Raw genomic sequence first — 21,361 nt, forward strand, 5'->3', positions numbered from 1 at the left:
AGATTGCAACTGTGTGCAGCAAATGATGGCCACCACATTGAACATCTATTGGCCTGACATGTCGGGACACACTCTATTCCACTCCGTAATTGAAAACGGAAACCACGTGTGTACGTGTACCTCACCCCTCATGGTAATGTACATGTGCGTCAGTGAAAAAGACCAATAAAAAGGTGTTAGCATGTTGACGTAATGTGCTGTTTGTAACAGAACATATTAAAGGCTTTACTATACCGAAGTATGCGATACCCTCCAAATTCAACCAGTTTAACGAGTATTTATGATTATAGAAAAGTTATTGTGTATGTTAACAATGATTGCATAACATGTCTCCATAAACAGTCAACCCATTAAATTATACTGAATAACTGACCCACACAAAAGTTTATATCACTTGATCACTGATACAGCAAATGTCATCATGTAAAAACACTTAGTTCATCTTAAATAATTAATATGAAGTACGAAAAATAGTGGCCAACTTAGGTATTTTGGATCTCCTTAAATAAAAATCACCCAGTGAAACCTATTTGTTCACTAGGAGCGTTTTCACTCAGTATTCACGAAATCAATCCTATTTTAGACGAAAACCAATGTAATTCTTAATAATTCATGTTATTTACTTATTTATGCAAATTAGAGAAGTCAATTGACTAACTTCTAAAAAACGGCCTTTTTGTAACAAAGAATTATTCTGTCAAGTCAACAAATCTGTCTGTCATTTTAATAACATGTTAAATTATGTCACTCGATGCAAATTAATAACTTTTCTGCACAAATTATGATAACAGATGTACATTTGACTTGTAAACTATATCTCTTTTTAGTAGTTCTTTGACAATGTTATAAATACAAGCAGCAAGAACGGTCGGGAGGCAGTCGGAATGTCACTTTGGTAAAGTGTGTTTGTGTGTTATTGTTTGAGGTGGATAAACAATGCAAAGAACATGTAACGGAAGTACTACTTTGTGTTGAGTCATGGTCTTTGGTGGACAGTGGAATTAAGATGGCCACCAGAGTAATAAATATTTGAAGTTTACATATTTGTTGGTTTCTCTCGTTCTTTATCATCAAAAGCACATAAAAAACACGGGACCTCATGTTTTTAACCCTAGACAACCAGATGTAGAGCCAGCATCAGCATCGAGACACAACAGCGATCCAGCAAGTAACAGCGATTACCACAACACAATGCATTTTAATGGCGCCAACCTAACATCAAGTGCTAACAAGCTACGTAAATGGGAGTGAAATAGTGCAATTATAGCAATTAGCAATATCTACAACTAGGCGACCATTACATGTTCCAGTCTCTTCTGTACCTAAGGTCCATCACCGTTCCCTTTGTATCCCTACGTAATTCGGTGCTCTCCGGTACACACGATCGAACAGCGGAGGAGTGATACTCAAGCGTCAACATTAGGTTACAATATCTCCCGATGTAATTAACATTTTACAATGCAACAAACGGCACTGATTACATATTTGTTTATATGTTCAGATGTGCTAACAAAACTAACGGGGTTCCATTTAAAAAAACGTAGGTTTGTGTTAAAAAACATACTTCCGTGCATTTTTTTATGGTTTGTATTAAACAATTACAGTAGCCCCTCTCCTCACGTTCGGTCTGTGGAATCGATTCGTCAGTATTTGATGTGGTTTACGAAATATATCCAGCGGTAATGTTAGGTGACTCACCCTGTACATGCCTCCACACACTGAAAAGGAATCTTGTATACACCACGTTTCCTGAGACCGAGATCATCCTTAACCGAACCTAACAGGTTCCTGAGTTTTGCAGATGGTCGGAAAACACACTTGATTTCATATCTTTCGAGGACTCTTCCGATTCTTGACGACATGGCACCAAAGTACGGCAACCGTCCTAACCGCCGTCTGCTTCACGTCTGCTGTGCAGCGAGCTACCTTAGTTTAAGTATTAACTGTATTTTTCTCACTTGTCACTTCTTCTTCCGTGTGTTTTTGCTTTTAGGAAGCTTTATTTGTCGAGTGCTATTAATAGTGTTCCATAGATTTCGTGTTTGTTTTCAATACAGTCAGAGTCCCTTTAGTCAACCATAGTGCCAGTAGTGCTAGTGTTTGTTTTCAATACAGTCCAGAGACAGGTAGTGCTATTTTCTTTGTTTTCTACAAGAAGTGGCTAGCAATCACAATTTAGTCAATAGTCAGCCGCCTTTAGTGAATTAGCAGTCTAGTTAAAAGTTTATTAACTCTCTTCAGTAAACTGATTCCTTAGGATGGATAGGATGTGTGACTGCTGTGTACGGACGCAGGAGGAGCTGGCCACTGTTCGCCAACAGCTGAACGTGTTGATGGCCGCGGTCAGCCGTCTTCAGGCTGCTGCCTCGGAGTGTAGCGGCAGTGGGGAGTCTGGTGCGTCGCAAGGTACACTCCAACATGCTTCACCCACTGTCCCTGCTGTCGAGACATCATCGCGGGTACCGGGCGCGGCTGGGCCACCCTCTCCCTAAGGGGAGTGGCGGATTCAGCGGCGTTCGCGGCGCACGAGGCGGGGGGTAAATGTGGAGGCTGGCCGTGTGGAATCGCCCGCTCTGCCTCTGAGTGGACATGTGGCTGCTCCTTCAGCAAAGTCCGAGCAGGCACACGGGGGGAGGGGTTTATTAGTTATTAGGAGCTCCAACGTTAGGCGGGTGATGGAGCCCCTTAGGGATATAGCGAAAAGGTCGGGGAAGAATGCCAGTGTTCACTCTGTCTGCTTGCTGGGGGGTCTCATCCGAGATGTGGTGGAGGCCATACCGGCGGTGATAGAGAGCACTGGGTGCACCCGACTGCAAATTGTTGCTCATGTCGGCACCAATGACTCCTGCCGTCTGGGTTCAGAGGTCATCCTCAGTTCGTACAGGCGGTTGGCGGAATTGGTGAAGGCGGAAAGCCTCGCTCGCGGGGTGGAATCAGAGCTAACTATTTGTAGTATCGTTCCCAGAACCGATCGTGGTCCTCTGGTTTGGAGCCGAGTGGAAGGCTTAAACCAGAGGTTCAGACGATTCTGCGGAGATCTGGGGTGCAAATTTCTCGACCTCCGCTATCGGGTGAAGAAATGTAGGGTCCCCCTGAATAGGTCAGGCGTGCACTACACGCCGGAAGCGGCTACAAGGGTAGCGGAGTACGTGTGGAGTGCACATGGGGGTTTTTTAGGTTAGAGAATTCCCTCCCTAGGCCCGACAAGACGCCTCCTGAGACGCGGCAAGGTAGGAGTAGGCAAAATGCAACAGGGAATAACAATATTAATGTGCTAATCGTAAACCGCTCGGTTCCAGACTGTAGCGCCTAGAACCGCTCGGCCACCCCGGCCGGCTGCGCTGTTGACTGGTCGGCTGCTGGCTACTGACTGCCTCCTGTGCTCTCTCGCTTCCCGCTCAGCCTGAGCGCCAATTCCACCTTTTAGCTCGCGCCACACCACTTCCGTAGCGTAGGGGAATCACTATGTCTTTTGTATTATACAATACAAAATCCTTAAATATGAACCAGTTTTTACACTGCAGTTTTTCAGACATAAACAAACATATGTAATAAAATTCTATTATTTAAGCACACAGCTATAATACTACAAAACATATTTCGCTAAACTCCACTTCCTTACAGTAATGCAAAGACATTAAGCAGCAAAGAGTAAACTCTTTATACTTCACATAATAAATTACACTGAATAAGCTACTCACTATAGATTATGGTGTTACACTGTAACCACTACATTCCAAGTTTTGTGAGGGAGCAGAGCGAGCTGAGTCTATATTTCCTGTTCATTGAACACTGTTCCACACCAGTTCTACTCACGGCACCCATCTAAGTGCACAAGATCTCTCCAGATGCGTGCTTGTCGTGGAGATTAGTACCCCTTATTGGTTTATAGTAGATATGATAATATTGTGATGATGTAACAGACCTTTAAGAAGCAACGCGTGGTTTAAGCATTTTAGAACTCCAGACGAACGGAGTTTGAAGCATTTTAAGTAAATCAACTGTGCTATCAATTCTAAAGGGTTGTTCTAGTATCTGGTTCAGTACTAAGAACGAATCGGCAAGTTATTTGGTTCCGAAATGTTAGTCATATGGAGTACTACACTCTTAATACTCTAAAGCAGGAAATAAATTTCCAACGTCTGACATGCAACAACCCTACAAGTTTCCTGTCTGTCACAAACTTTCAGATGATTAAATTACTTCCTTCTACACTAAAGAAAAGCATAGATTCCTTGTGACACATGCACAGTATAGCTTTCTGGAGGTGTACAGCGTCCACTGTTCACATCCGATTTCGGTTCCGAAATTATGCTACGCTCGCTCCTATGAAATGATTGTCAGCAACGGAAAATGACTCTTACAAGGAAGCAGACAAATACACATATCAGTAGCGTTTGACATGTGAAATCACATACCATGCTTCACTACCCCCATGAACAGGACAACACTTAGGCAGATGTATAGATTGGGTTTGCAGTATCTCACAAACACCTGTCACTAACTTAGAGTCATTGCAGTTATGAAACCAAAGACTCGATTTATGTCCTAGATGTGGCAGAGAAATGGAGTCCTCCGCAAACGTCTTCGTTCGACTAGAAGTAGGTGTTGAAATAGGTTTTCCATCGATGGACATAACTGATCGCACATGTGTTGGAAGCCCCCTGCTGACTGTGGTAAGGATATGTTTGCTGTAATCGATGGCAAGTAGATGAGGTATGTCAATCCATAGCGGTTTGTCACTCAATATTTCATTCAGTTATGGGTGAAGTCATGTATTTAGTATGTGACATAGATTTGCTGTCATTTGTATTGGGGTGTAACGTTACTGTCGGATGTTCCGACATGTGCAAAGAAAATGCAGAGGAATTCCCGGTCGTAAGGGAGGTATGGATTTGACGTGGGAGATTGCGATTTCAACTCACCGATAATTACAAGGGGAATGAAGGATTTTAAGTGAAAAATTATGTCGAGTCATAAGAAGGATATAGGTACTGATATTTCTAGAGCCACGGCTGTCAGAAGGAGGTATTTCCAACACTTCGCTTATTGTCGGATCTCATAGGATTGGGCTGCACAGGTAATATTTAATTGCAATTACAGTGATAAATATGTGGCTGGTTTCCTAGGACGACACCGTTTGGTGTGCGTGGCGCATGGCGAAGGTGACCTGGGGCCAGAACGAATGACTATTTTCGGCGTAAGGCTCTCGCCAGCAGAGGGTAGAAAGAAAAATTCCATCCTGACGGCTAGTCGGTTCTTTCCTGCAACTGCAGGGGCAAGTCCCGGGGACAGCGCCCTCTGGATAGGTGAGCAGCTAATGCTCATTATGCGTTGGGCTGTCTTCGTGATCGCGTATGTTGATGTGTTCTCTGTGGAATATTAAGCAATTCAGTATCGATCACTGCCAAGTGTTGTCCCTGCACGTACTGATAACATCCGAATTCTAACACTCAAACGATCCCTGGATGCTGTCCATGGCTGGGGGTGGTGCACTCTGGCATACACGTGGATGCATGACTGTGGTCGTGATATCAGTTTTCTCTGACGTCTGAGTGTTGGCGCTGGTGGTGTATGAGGTGACTGGTGCAGTGTTTGTAGACATTGGGACATGAGCGCAAGGGATGAGCGAGTGTTCCAGCGGTCACTGACATCTACCTATGACAACTGCTACTATGGACTGCATTGCGGTTTAAGTGTGTCACGTTTACAGCTTCTCAATACAGTCCAGTGAACTGTGCCTCGCAGTGGACAGGTGGCAGTGTTATACATTGTTGTTATCATCCCAGCACTTGATACTCCCTTCTTCCTCATCCTCCTTCTCCTCCTCCTCCACCTCCACCACCTCCACCTTCTCCTGCTCATTCTTCATCGTGGTGTAGCTGCAAGAATCAACTTATGAGTTATATAGTGTTTTAAAAACCCAATCGCAAAATCCAATTCCCGATTGATCAATTAATTGTATGCGATAGTGGTACTGTTAGCACACACATCACTTCAAGCCCTTTGCTGATTGTTTAAAGACATAGCATGCAAATGAGCCGAAATCCGAACTTTTCAGCTACCTCCAACGTAATGGACATCCTACAAAATGACCTAACTGTGTCAGCATCCATCGATAGGGGGCAAGGGGGAAAAATCCGATAAGGATTCGGATCTGGGTGATTGCAGGACAGAGTGAGGGAATATTTGCAAGACGACCACAGATGAGTATTTACCAGGTATCCACTACTTTGTTCAAGGCTACGGTGGGGGTTATTGTGGCAGAAGACAGATGCTGCCCACTTCATCTCGAATGTCTGTGTTCCATCTGCTATAGGTTCCCATAGTAGTGGAAATATCTGAACAAATGGATGTACCAGCTACCAACGCCAGGTCTGCATGAGTGGCAAAGCGGTCAGTGGGAGGTAAAAGGAAGGGAGGAGGGTTGAGGTTACATCTCGGTCTGTGTGTGTTTGCATACCTTGCTTCAAACAAACAGCAAGCATCCACTTGAGAGAGCCACCTGTCGCTTTGTTCAGGGGATTAGCGCGGTCCAGTGGCTGCTGTGGTGCCGGGGGCCCAGCGCTTGGATCCGGCGGCGAAGCCCCTCACTGGTTTCAATGCGTGAGCACGCATCAAAGTCCCACTGGCGACGCGGCTACCACAATGTATGCATGGCACGTCTGGTCTTATGCCACAACTGCTAGTACAAGTGTTTTTTGCACAGAAGAAAGTGACCGCAGTGCAATTACGTGTGAAGAGTGTTTTATATACTGATGGTATTCGTTGTGGGATCAGAAAAATCGGCACAAATTGTTTAAATATTCCACACACTGCCTTGTATCCTGTAAATTGTTTAAATAAATAGTATTCCATAAACTGCATTCAATTTCCCACGAAATTATTTAGACAAGTGAATAAATAAACTATGTTCCATACATTGACTTGTTTCCCATAAATTGTTTAAATAAACAATATTCCACACACTGCCTTGTGTACCAGAAACTGTTTAAACAATATTCCAAACGCTGCAATCGATTTCCCGACAAATTCTTGAAATAAATAAATAAACTGCATTGCATACACTCCCTTGTGTCCCATAAATTGTTTAAATAAACAACATCCACATATTGCCTTCTCTACCAGAAACAGTCTAACATGCCACTGGGTATGATTGGGATAGTATAAGGATAGAGGTCGCAGGTGGATCCACCACAGTGTAATTACATAATTAGAACATTTAGTAGCTGGATATGAACTTTTCCCAGAAAAACAGGTAGATGCAATGCCTGCAAATTGAATTTTATAAGTAAACAATATATCCTCTACCATGTAATTGATACTGATTTCAATTTCCTATCGTGAGATCTTTCCTCTCGAGCACAAATCGACTCTTCCTCCCGCCAATTTCCAGATGGTGGAGGGGAGGGGAGGGCTGAGGGATTTCCCAGGAGAGGGAGGGATAATTGTTTCAAATGGCTCTGCCGGCAGCGATGGTCATGCGATTCTAGGCGCTTCAGTCCGGAACCGCGCGACTGGTACGGTCGCAGGTTCGAATCCTGCCTCAGGCATGGATGTGTGTGACGTCCTTAGTGCTCAGAGACATTTTTTCAAATGGCACTGAGCACTATGGGACTTAACATCTGAGGTCATCAGTCCCTCAGAACTTAGAACTACTTAAACCTAACTAACTTAAGGACATCACACACATCCATGCCGGAGGCAGGATTCGAACCGGCGACCGTAGCGGTCGCGTGGTTCCAGACTGAAGCGCCTAGAACCGATCGGCCACACTGGCCGGCGAGGGGTAATCGATTTAAATAATAATTCAATTAGTTTAATATTAAAGGCGTGCTCGTATCAGCGTGGGGAAGGGAGTGGAAGGGGGGATTTCCAAGTGTGGTGGTAAAGGGAAAAGGGGGAGGAGGAGAATTGTGGTGTTCTCAGAAGGATGGACTATTCGCAGGGGTCATAAATCAATCCGAGGGGTCACAGGCCACTTAGCACTAACAAAACGGCCAAGAACATAGTTTATCCTACTAACAACACACATTACATCTTCTACGAAAAAAACTTATTACCTGCAGCTTCATCATATACTAATCACGTACAGAATCGCAGTTTCTTCGACGACTTTCAAGGACAGCGTCGTCCATGGAGACTACAGAAGAATGGCCTCCTGTAAGGAAGTGTTTTGGCTCCATTTCTGTTTAATATATACACGAACGACCAACCTATAGCCCCTAACAAGAGTTGCTTCTTATATGATGACGACCTCGCTCTAGCCAACCAGAGTACAGATTTTGAATCAAGGGAGAACAACCTCACGAATGCCGTTAAAGATCTGTCAAGATACTATAACACAGACCAGCTCAAACCAAACCCTTCAAAGAATCAAGTGTGTGCTTTTCATTTAAGAAACAAGGAAGCCACACGCTAGTTGAAAATAGTATGGTTGGGGGTTGAACTGGAACGCTACGAGACTCCAAAATACCTAGGAGCGACACTTGACAGATCTCTCACTTTCTAAAAGCACTGCACGAAATGCAAGTTGAAAGTCTCCACCAGGAACAATCTCCTACCGAAACTGGCCGAATCACAGTAGGGTAGTCAACCTGAAACAATCCGAACATCGTCAGTGGCACTATACTACGCTGCGGCAGAGTATGCCTGTCATGTTCGGTATAATGCAAGTCATGCCAAACAGGTGGATGTAGCTCTCAATGAAACCTGCAGAATTATAACAGGTTGCTTGAAATCCACTGCAGTCGAACGGATTTGCCACCTCGCAGGAATAGCACCACCACTTGTTCGGTGATAGATAGCTGTGAACAAGGAAAGAAATGCAGTGGAACAGGAAATTACTCATCCTCTGTATGGGCATGAACCGCATCCGCAACTACTGAAGTCAAGGAAGAGTTTCCTTAGGACATCAAAGGAACTTAGAGCAACTGCTGAAAAAGCTAGGTTACAACTATGGAGGGCAACGACCTACCTTCCCTCTGGTTGGAAAAGAGTTGTTGAAGCTTTACGTCCAGGCCCTGACAGGGAATGGACAACTTGGAAGTCCCTGAATAGACTGAGATCCGGAGTTGAAAGATCGAAAGTTAACCTGGCAAGATGGAGATACACTGATCCAAATGATATTCGGTGAGACTGTGGAGAAGAACAGACAGTCAGACACATAATTCGGTGTCGATTGTGTCCAGCCTCCTGTACAGAAGATGACCTTCAACAAGCAACAAAAAATGGAAGTGGCTAAGTTTTGGTCAAAAGTAATTTAATCATAACTGTGCATGTACCTGTGTGATTCTGACACGAGAATAATAATAATAATACAGATTTATAGTAATGTTTTGTAAGCCCTGAAGCAATGTATATGACGCTGATACAAGTAATTTAATATAAGACACACAGAGCCGCAAATGTCAGGAATTATCCCAAAAGTGGACGACGAGTGTTGAACATGTGACGTGACCAGTTGATTTAACTTGCCACACATGCTGTGTTTGGGCTTTTCGACCCTACCCTAAACCTTTGGGAGCAATGCTACACGTTGCTTTGTATGGGCCTCCGCAGCAGGCGCCTGGTTGATGCACCCATGCTGACTGCTGTTCATCGGCGACGCAGGCTGGAATTTGCACACCACTGCCGCAACTGGACGTCCATTGAGTGTCGACAGGTGGCCTTTTCAGGTGAATCACGTTTTTCCTTCGCCGGCATGAAATGTCTGAAACCAAATGCCCAGCAACGATCGTCGGAAGGTTCCAGGCCAGAGAAGGTTGTATTATGGTCTGGGGAGTATTTTCGTAGCATTCCCTGCGTGATCTCGTCATTCTGGCACAATGAATCAACACAAGTATGTATATCTTAGGACCCATACCCACCACTACATACAGTTTTTTTTTTTTTTTACTCGGGATGATGGCATCTACCATAAGCACAGTGTAACGTGTTACACAGCTCTGCAGTGTAAGTGTGTGTGTTTCGAAGAGCATGAGGATTAGTTCATCGCAGTCCACTGGCCGTCAAACTCTCCAGATGTAATCCCAGTCGAGAACCTGTGGCACCACCTCCATCGGGCTGTTCGTTTCATGGATTCTCAGCCGAAACACTTAGCGCAGCTGGCCAAAGCATTGTATTCGGCATGGCCTCACATACCTGTTGGTGTCTTTCAGAATCTGGGTGACCCTTTTCCTGCACGTCTAGCAGTGATCTGTGCTGTAAAACGTTGTTATTCAGGCTTTTGACAGATTGTCACTTTACTGTGATTGGGCAGTGAATTAGGTCAGTACTGTGTCATGCGGGTAATGGTACAGGGACCAGCATCTCACGTACGTACACTAAATACTCAAATGTGACAGATTTTGTTAACAAAGCCGGCCGGAGTGGCCGAGCGGTTCTAGGCGCTGCAGTCTGGAACTGCGCGACCGCTACGGTCGCAGGTTCGAATCCTGCCTCGGGCATGGATGTGTGTGATGTCCTTAGGTTAGTTAGGTTTAAGTAGTTCTAAGTTCTAGGGGCTGATGGCTTAAGAAGTTAGGTCCCATGGTGCTAAGAGCCATTTGAACCATTTGTTAACAAAGGTGATTGTACTCTACTCTGACTAGCTGTCAGCAAGTATTACAATCCATACGTGTAGTTTCTCTTGCACAGTCTACTCCTGATTTTCTTCAAATTCTAAAATTTGTTTTACAAAACTGTCCGCTAAATTATACTTCAAGATACGCCTGTGTCGTATGCTATTACATGCTGCGTTTATGTGAAAGGCAGACTGTGCCACATATTTCAATAAATTATTTCTGCCTTTACTCTTACCGAAGTGAAAATTGCCTGTTAAAACAGAATACATATGGTGCACTAGGTGTTGTGCAGTTTATACTTCATCTCCACTTACATTTCATTACATTTGTATTGCTACATTTTAAAATTGTAGGAACTTAATGCTGCTGCGAGGTATCGAGAAGTGTACGTATGACGTCATGTGACACATGGTCTCAGTCTGTCAGAGTGCTGGGATGGGTAAGAGCCGTGTCGTGCTGGAACGAATACAGAAACCGAGGATTCATCTGCGAGGCTTTGCGGGAAGGAGCGTAACTTTCAGCGTTTATATTTACTGTTTAAATTTCAATATACGGTTCCGACCATGCTTCTGACTCTACTTGCAATGATCGATTGCCAAAAGTAAATACAAATTTTGGTGGATGTTGATAGTCATTGGTGAAAACAACAGACCAATTATACGCGCAGCTTTAGAGGGCAGGTACCAAACTGTTAAGATAGCTCACTACCAGTCTGTGATCGTTGTCGGAGGCGGCAATAGGTGATTCCGTGTGGGAAATGTGATCTCGCGTTAAAGTGTTATAACTTATTGAAATTGCCTATGGCGACGTTCTTGTGCAAGCTTGTGATAGTCTGGTGTGAATTCTGAGAACGTTCTATAGTGACTTTTTCAATGCTCTAGAAATATTTGGAATCCGGAAACTTTGCAATGAAAAATGATAGTAGATTGGCTCTCAGAATCTTTTTCTTGAGTTTTTGTTTCTATAAACAGAAATAAAATCAAGTCGTATCTCAGTATTCTGTAATTTTCTTTTGAATAGCATTGAATTCTTTCGCATTTGCTAGTTTGTTATGTACCGTTTACTGCATCCACGCTCAAGCTTGTGGCAGGCCAAGAAGAAACGATTTGGGATAATGGCTGCGAGACATGTTTACAAGATAAGAGATAAGCGAGTTGCCTCCAGCTGTGCTAGGCAAACTGAGCACGGATATCATTCACTGAAATTCACGGTATTTGTTGATAATGGCACGTGTTTTTTGGCGAGAAGTGTTATAGTCAGGAAACCTCCGTGTAGTATTTGAGGATTACAATTTACATGTTTTCGGAATTGTACCTGACGTTTCCACATGAATATTTTGCAATGTGAGTAACGTTCCTTCCTGTCAGTCACGTTGAGGTGTTGCTCACGATACCACAGATTAGTTTATACCTGTGTTTGACTAAAATATCTGCTAGATTAGGGCTCCTGAAGCTGAATAGCATATCGATGAAAATAACAAAACAGGCTGGTGTCAGAAGCCTCCAGTGTCATGTAAGACTTCGTCGAATGTAAAATGTACACCAATTAAGAAACATGCCACCAATGTGCAACTACGATAAACTGAACTAGAAGGGAGAGAGAGAGAGAGAGAAAGGGAGGGAGAGGGACAGAGAGAGAGAGAGCTCCTCTGGAGAACAGAGGAGTGCGGTGTGTCGTGTGATTATGTTGGTGACTAGGGTGTCGTCATAACTTGGATGAACTGACTACATGTCAGGAGAGCTCAATATAATTAAAAATGAAAGACTTGATATAAGATTAGAGACTTTTTGTCACATGTGATGTCTTCTTCGTCGACTAATGATTACATACATAGTGATAAAATTTTTAAGTAACACAGCAAAACTCTTCGGAAATTAAATTAGCGCTCAAGATACAAGATTATTATAAGTACCGTAGCAGGCGCGTGGTTTCCGACTGAAGCGCCTAGAACCGCTCGGCCACAACGGCCGACATACCGATTCTGTGTGCGTCTAGTCTTACCCGAAATGGGACTATGAGAACGTTTTCGAAACGTTTCCAAATCTTGTAACTGAGGCGGGACGTGTGTACTCATCTAGATGGATGTGGGAAACCACCCAAAAACCACATCAAGGACGGCCAGCACATCGGCCCTCGTCGTTTACCCGCCTGCTGAATTCAATCCGGGGCTGGTGAGGTACCCGAATCCCGGAAGCAGCGTTTTCGCGTGCGCGGATATCCGGCACAGCCTCCGGAAAGAAGGGGTATTGAGCAAAAACGGCTTAGTCCCAAACTAGTGGCATGTTTTCAGAATCAATTTTCATTCTGCAGCGGAGTGTGCCCTGAAGTGAAACTTCCTGGCTGATTAAAACTTAGTGACGCACAGGGACTCGGATCTGAGATCTTTGTCTTTTGTGAAGTTTGGAAGGTAGTAGAAGAGTTACTAGCGAAAGTAGAGCTTTTAGGGTGGATCATGAAGTATATCCGGATATCTCAGTCTGTACAGTACTATCCCGTACAAGACAGCGGTGCTACGTTCGAGTTCCAATCCGGCACGCAGTTTTTATCTGCCAGGACGTTTCAGATCAGCGAACACTCCGCTGCAAACTGGAAATTCATTATGGCGAGAGCTTGCTTTCCAGAAGTAGTACTATTCACCACATTTGTGCTAGTAAATGAATCGTCCCCATACATTATATTCATAGTCTTGAATCCCCGACCGAGAGAAGCGAAAATCTCCCATTTGCATATTCTGAAATAATTCCCATACATACATCTCTGTGACATACTTGTTGCCGATTGTGTTACACGTCTTTCATAATTTATAAAAATGACATCATGTAATACCTTAAGCTGCTGTTGAATTTATTCTTCATTTTCCACAAAAAGAATATATATACACTCCTGGAAATTGAAATAAGAACACCGTGAATTCATTGTCCCAGGAAGGGGAAACCTTATTGACACATTCCTGGGGTCAGATACATCACATGATCACACTGACAGAACCACAGGCACATAGACACAGGCAACAGAGCATGCACAATGTCGGCACTAGTACAGTGTATATCCACTTTTCGCAGCAATGCAGGCTGCTATTCTCCCATGGAGACGATCGTAGAGATGCTGGATGTAGTCCTGTGGAACGGCTTGCCATGCCATTTCCACCTGGCGCCTCAGTTGGACCAGCGTTCGTGCTGGACGTGCAGACCGCGTGAGACGACGCTTCATCCAGTCCCAAACATGCTCAATGGGGGACAGATCCGGAGATCTTGCTGGCCAGGGTAGTTGCCTTACACCTTCTAGAGCACGTTGGGTGGCACGGGATACATGCGGACGTGCATTGTCCTGTTGGAACAGAAAGTTCCCTTGCCGGTCTAGGAATGGTAGAACGATGGGTTCAATGACGGTTTGGATGTACCGTGCACTATTCAGAGTCCACTCGACGATCACCAGTGGTGTACGGCCAGTGTAGGAGATCGCTCCCCACACCATGATGCCGGGTGTTGGCCCTGTGTGCCTCGGTCGTATGCAGTCCTGATTGTGGCGCTCACCTGCACGGCGCCAAACACGCATACGACCATCATTGGCACCAAGGCAGAAGCGACTCTCATCGCTGAAGACGACACGTCTCCATTCGTCCCTCCATTCACGCCTGTCGCGACACCACTGGAGGCGGGCTGCACGATGTTGGGGCGTGAGCGGAAGACGGCCTAACGGTGTGCGGGACCGTAGCCCAGCTTCATGGAGACAGTTGCGAATGGCCCTCGCCGATACCCCAGGAGCAACAGTGTCCCTAATTTGCTGGGAAGTGGCGGTGCGGTCCCCTACGGCACTGCGTAGGATCCTACGGTCTTGGCGTGCATCCGTGCGTCGCTGTGGTTCGGTCCCAGGTCGACGGGCACGTGCACCTTCCGCCGACCACTGGCGACAACATCGATGTACTGTGGAGACCTCACGCCCCACGTGTTGAGCAATTCGGCGGTACGTCCACCCGGCCTCCCGCATGCCCACTATACGCCCTCGCTCAAAGTCCGTCAACTGCACATACGGTTCACGTCCACGCTGTCGCGGCATGCTACCAGTGTTAAAGACTGCGATGGAGCTCCGTATGCCACGGCAAACTGGCTGACACTGACGGCGGCGGTGCACAAATGCTGCGCAGCTAGCGCCATTCGACGGCCAACACCGCGGATCCTGTCCTGGTGTGTCCGCTGTGCCGTGCGTGTGATCATTGCTTGTACAGCCCTCTCGCAGTGTCCGGAGCAAGTATGGTGGGTCTGACACACCGGTGTCAATGTGTTCTTTTTTCCATTTCCAGGAGTATATATATATATATATATATATATATATATATATATATATATATATATATATATGTGTGTGTGTGTGTGTGTGTGTGTGAGAGAGTTAGTGATTCATATACGCCACTTTTTACACATTACAGTAATACAAATTCTTCTACGGAATAGAAGGATTTGCCAAGGAGAAACTTTTTCAGCTTCTTTTCAAATTATTTTGCTATCTCTCAGAAATTTTACATCACTAGGTTATTATAAAAAGTTTTTTTGAAGCTCTGTGCACTCATTTTTGTACTAAATACAAACTTAATATTAAGTCATGAATGCCATTTTTCTTTATAGTATTGTAATTATGTACGTCTTCGTTCCTTCTGAACAATGGGGATTATTTGCAAAGAACTGGGAATTAATTATGGCGAGAGCTCGCGTTCCAGAAGTAGTACTGGTCACCACATTTGTGCTAGCAAATGAATTGTCCCCATACATTATATTCATAGTCATAATCTGGAATAAATATGGTAAGAAGCAGTCGTAAAAAGCCCAACTTCTTAAACAGATGTACAAAAGGTGATTGTGAGTGAGAATCACATATTTTTCTTACAGCATGTTTTTGAGCTGTGAAACTTGAGTTACACCAGAACATTATTCCATAAGACATATTGAATGACAATATGCAAAATATGACAACCTACAGCTTTGCATTGACTCTAAGTGGAAATGAGGCTGAACTAAATTGTTAGGACTTCCAAAATGTACTTTTTCCAGTTTAAATTCACATCAATATGGATACCTAAGAATGCTGAGGTTTCCATCCAACTTATTATTTCCTCACCATGTGTTGCACGTATCACCAGTGTATTACACCTATATGTGCAGAACTCAATATGTTGCGTCTTTTGAAAACTGAGAGTGAGACCATTACCAGAAAACCAGTCAATGATAGTTTTATGAACCTTGTTTACCATTTCTTCTGGTACTGTATTTATGCTTCGATTGATTGCATTACTACTGTCATGTGCAAAAGGAATTAATTCTGCCTGTCGTATATTAGATGGAATAACGTTTACATATATGAGGAACAACAGCAGACCTAAGATTCAGGGTTGGGGAAACCATTACGTGATCTCTTTCCATTCTGAATAATGTCTCTTTGGTTGAATTACTAAATACATCTATCTTCATTCGTTTGGTTAGACATTACATTAGCCATTGGTTGGCTATACCATCAATCCCATTAAACTTCAGTCCCCTATACTTATAACTACTTAAACCTAACTAACCTAAGGACATCACACACATCCATGCCAGCCTGCCGCTATTTCTGCTGCAACCATTAAAGCAGATCAACCTGCTGCGACGGAAAGCCAAGAGTACGTGTATACAGAAGCGCAGTGGTTAACCGAGACCGCTTGGGTTTCGGCTAGCCTGACAAGCTTCACGGGACTCTTTCAACCTGCTGCACCTGACGACAGGTTGCGCTATCAGTCCAACACGAATACAGAGTAGCCAGGTATATGTTTCCGTAGGTATTTTCACTGCAGCTCAGTTGAAATAACGGTAGTTCAAATGGCTCTGAGCACTACAGGACTTAACATCTGAGGTCTTCAGTCCCCTATACTTATAACTACTTAAACCTAACTAACCTAAGGACATCACACACATCCATGCCCAAGGTAGGATTCGAACCTGCGACCGTAGCAGCAGCGCGGTTCCGGACTGAAGTGCTTAGAACCGATCGGCCACAGCGGCCGGCTACCGTAACGGTGAGAGCAGCAAAATGAACCAACGTATTTTAAGGTTGATTGTGGAGAAATCAAGAGCTGTAGAGTATATACTAGTCATGAAACAGAGCTCAAGTCCAGCACGTGAAAAGTTTTCGTGTGTTTGTGAAGCAGCTTCAAATAAATCGTTAGCTGTCTCGCGATGCAAATCATTCTTTACACTGTCCGCATGTTTGATCCCCCCCACCCCTTGGTTTCCTCCTTCCTCTCCGCCCCCGGCACATTGCCACGCATCTGTCGCTGTATCCCTCCGTCTCTCTACCTCCACACCCTCCATCAACTTCATCAGAGCAATTTCTAGCACCTCCCCCTCGCGGATGTTGAGTTTCGCAGTGACATCTACCCTTTCTTCCAACTGTAACCTGGCCTTGTACCCCCCCCCCCTCCACTGTCCCTAGGGCCCCCTTTTTCCTCTAGCCTCCTTCTCCCAGAGCGGATTTTCCTCCTCCCCCACCCCGCGAAATTTAACCGACAGGAAAAATATGCTGTGATATGCAAATGATTAGCTTTTCAGAGCATTCACACAAGGTTGGCGCCGGTGGTGGCGACACCTACAACGTGCTGACGTGAGGAAAGATTCCAACCGATTTTTCATACACAAACGCCAGTTGACCGGCGTTCCCTGGTGAAACGTTGGGTTGCCTCGTGTAAAGAGGAGAAATGCGTACCATCACGTTTCCGACTTTGATAAAGGTTAGATTGTAGCCTATAGCGATTGCGGTTTATCGCATCGCGACATTGCTGCTCGCGTTGGTCCAATGACTGTTAGCAGAATATGGAATCGGTGGGTTCAGGAGGGTGATACGGAACACCGTGCTGGATCCCAACGGCCTCGTATCACTAGCAGTGGAAATGACAGGCATTTTATCCGCATGGCTGTAACGGATCGTGCAGCCACGTCTCCATCCCTGAGTCAACAGATGGGGACGTTTGCCAGACAACAACCATCTGCACGAACAGTTCAAAATGGCTCTGAGCACTATGGGACTTAACATCTATGGTCATCAGTCCCCTAGAACTTAGAACTACTTAAACATAACTAACCTAAGGACATCACACAACACCCAGTCATCACGAGGCAGAGAAAATCCCTGACCCCACCGGGAATCGAACCCGGGAACCCGGGCGCGGGAAGCGAGAACGCTACCGCACGACCACGAGCTGCGGCCCACGAACAGTTCGACGACGTTTGCAGCAGCATGGACTATCAGCTCGGAGATCATGGCTGCGGTTACCCTTGACGCTGCATCACAGACAGGAGCGCCTGCGATGGTGTACTCAACGACGAACGTGGGTGCACGAATGGCAAAACGACATTTTTTCGGTCGAATCCATGTTCTGTTTACGGTATCATGATGGTCGCATCCGTGTTTGGCGACATTGCGGTGAACGCACATTGGAAGCGTGTATTCGTCATCGTCATACTGGCGTATCACCCGGTGTGATGGTATGGGATGCCACTGATTACACGTCTCGGTCACCTCTTGTTCGCATTGACGGCACTTTGAACAGTGGACGTTACATTTCAGATGTGTTACGACCCGTAGCTCTACCCTTCATTCGATCCATGCGAAACCCTACATTTCAGCAGGATAATGCACGACCGCAAGTTGCAGGTCCTGTACGGGCCTTTCTGGATACACAAAATGTTCAGCTGCTGCCCTGGCCAGCACATCCTCCAGATCTCTCACCAATTGAAAACGTCTGGTCAATGGTGGTCGAGTAACTGGCTCGTCACAATACGCCAGTCACTACTCTTGATGAACTGTGGTATCGTGTTGAAGCTCCATGGGCGGCTGTACCTGTACACGCCATCCAAGCTCTGTTTGACTCAATGCCCAGTCGTATCAAGGCCGTTGTCACTGGCAGAGGTGGTTGTTCTAGGTACTGATTTGTCAGGATCTATGCAACCAAATTGCGTGAAAATGAAATGACATATTAGTTCTAGTATAATAGGTTGTAGTGGATTAGGCGAATGGCCAGTTTCAAGTTTTTGGGAGAGTTTTGGGAAAGTGTGGTTCATCTGTAAAGCAGACCACATATACATCATAAGTGGGACCCATTCTTGAGTGCGGCTCGCGTGCTTGAGATCTTAGCTTGGTTTGATTAAAGGAAGAATTCGAAGCAATTCAGAGCCAGGCTGTTTCATTATTTACCGGTAGGTAACACAAGCAAGTGTTACGGAGATGCTTCGGAAGTCAAACGGGAATCCCTGGAGGGAAAACGTCGTTCGTTCCGAGGAACGCTATTGAGAAAATTTAGAGACCTGACATTTGAGGCTTGACTGTAGAACGATCCTATTGTCACAACATACATTACGCCTAAGGAATACGAACATGAGAATAGAAATTAGGCCTCGCATGGTGGCATGTAAACAAACATATTTCCCCCGCTTTATTTTTGAGTGGAACAGGAAGGGAAGGGGCTAATAGTGGTATAATGTACTCTCCGCCACTTATCGCTCGTTGACTTGCGTAGTATGTGTGTAGTTTCAGATGTAGATTATAGAGAAGGAGATAGTGGTAGTTGAAGTTGTCACTGAGAACGCTTGTGCTGAGCATGTTCTGCTTCAGGAGGCAGCAACGGAGCTTAAAGTTGCAGTCATTACAAACCAACTGACATCTTCGGGTGAGGATATGTCGGATGGTACGTCGCCAGCCAGTGTCTGTGACGTGGTGGGCTAACCGATGATAAAGGGAGTGCCGTATCAGATTCTGCTGGGCAAACCTAGGGTGGAGAAACGGAAGAGGAAGCTGTACACATTGTGTAATCACTAAAGATAAACATTAAGTATGAAATGATAATTAAATCGAAACCCTTAGCCGCCGACAGGTGTTGTTGAAATACTTCAGTGGGGATAGCTGAAAATGTGTACCCCGATTGGGAATCGAACCCCGGATATCCTGCTTACATGGCAGACGCTGTATGCATCTGAGCCACCGGGGGCACAGAGGACAGTGCGACTGCAGGGACTTTACCTTGCACGCTTCCCGTGAGACCGACATTCCCAACTGTCCACAACCTACATTCGTAGTGTTCCTAATAGATATTTGCCCTGTTGGGGCATACATTTTCAGCTATCCCCATTGAAGTATTTCAACAACACCTGTCGGCAGCTAAGGGTTTTGATTTCATTGTCATTTCATTCTAGAGAAGCTACACCGTCATCAATGGTAGCTGTTCTTTCGGGAACAGATACCTTCTTCATATATTAAAGATGAATTGTATGCTCAGTGCGATTATGGGGAAACGATATATAGGAGAGTACGCAAAATACTCCAGCACTAGTCTTCGAGACTGAAGGAGTAACACAGAACAATGCAACGCAATTGCGAGTCCGCTAACGGACGTAGTGCACGTCTTGAATGGTGTGGAGAATGAAGCTCCAAGCGTGCCAGTAATTCGTGCAATAGATTTGCGTAATTTCGGGGTGTATGACGGTCTGAAGTGACTTAGTCAGACGCCAACTCCGAGTATATTTGGTGCCATAGAGGCACGAAATGAATACCCTGCGCGGGGTAGGCTTTTCGATAAAGGAAGGAGAGGAGAAGCACAGAAGGTCACGTAAAATTAAAAGGAGACGAAAGGAACGAGTGCACTGCACAGTTAAAGTTAGGAAAGGTTTTCGGGAAATGATACCACACTAAACACTTGCTTCATGGAGAAATAAACGGTATAGGTTCGACACATGGCAGAGAATGAGGTGGATACTCCGCTGCAGAAAGACTGGTTTGGCCACACTGGAGTTAGTTATGTCTTAAAGAATCGCCAGCCACCAGATCTAATGATAAAAATAGTAGATTTTCGGCTACGGACGCACTGGGGGTTGTGCAAAAGACAAGAACAGGACGCAAGAGAAAGGAACATGCTGAAAAGACGACTAGAATGCAATAATACCATGTGGGCCAAAATGTCCTGAGAAAATCGTCCCTGCTTTCGAACAAAAAAATACTTATCTCTATAGAATTTACTAATGAGGATAAAAAGAAATGCTTATGCGAACTCATTCAAGTTGAAAACGATTAAATCAAAGAAATCTGTTAGTGTGCACCACATTACCTATATCAAGCCCTTCTTGGAGTAAAGTGCTGGATAAGGTCTCAGTATGAGTAGCTAATGCAAATTAAGATTTTGTGTTCAGATAAAGATACAGTTCTACGTTATGTTAGTTTGAATACTAACAGTATGTAGCATTGGTCCGTAACGTACAATTACGATGGATTATATGTGTCTAAGAAGAGGTGTAGTGTCTTGAATTAGAAATAAATCAACAACAGTAAAAAGGGTATAATCTCTGAGAGGGTTGATGTCTTTAAAGAGGAGGTAATTTGTGGCTGAGAAGCTTAAATGTGAGTTTCCTAGGACGAATGGATGACTGCAAGGAACAGTGATGAGAGGGATATCATAGACATGTGAGTATCGAGATGTAATGATGTTCGGAATGAGTTATGAGACTAGAGAGGTACCTAGTGTTGGGCTGACAGTTGTATGGAGCAGTTGCCTGCCGAACCATGATATGTGGAGTTCGTACATCTACATGATTCCTCTGCAGTTCACAATTAATTGCGTGGCCGATGGTTCATCGAACCACCTTGAAGCTATTTCTTTACGGTTTCACTCTCTATCAGCGCGCGGGCAACAACAAACAGTTAAATCTTTCTGTGCGAGCTCTGATGGCTCTTATTTTATCATAATGATCATTTCTCGCTATGTAGGTTGGAGCCAACAGAACATT

The sequence above is a fragment of the Schistocerca cancellata genome, chromosome 4, assembly GCF_023864275.1.
Source record: "Schistocerca cancellata isolate TAMUIC-IGC-003103 chromosome 4, iqSchCanc2.1, whole genome shotgun sequence".
In the NCBI taxonomy this organism is placed as follows: domain Eukaryota; kingdom Metazoa; phylum Arthropoda; class Insecta; order Orthoptera; family Acrididae; genus Schistocerca; species Schistocerca cancellata.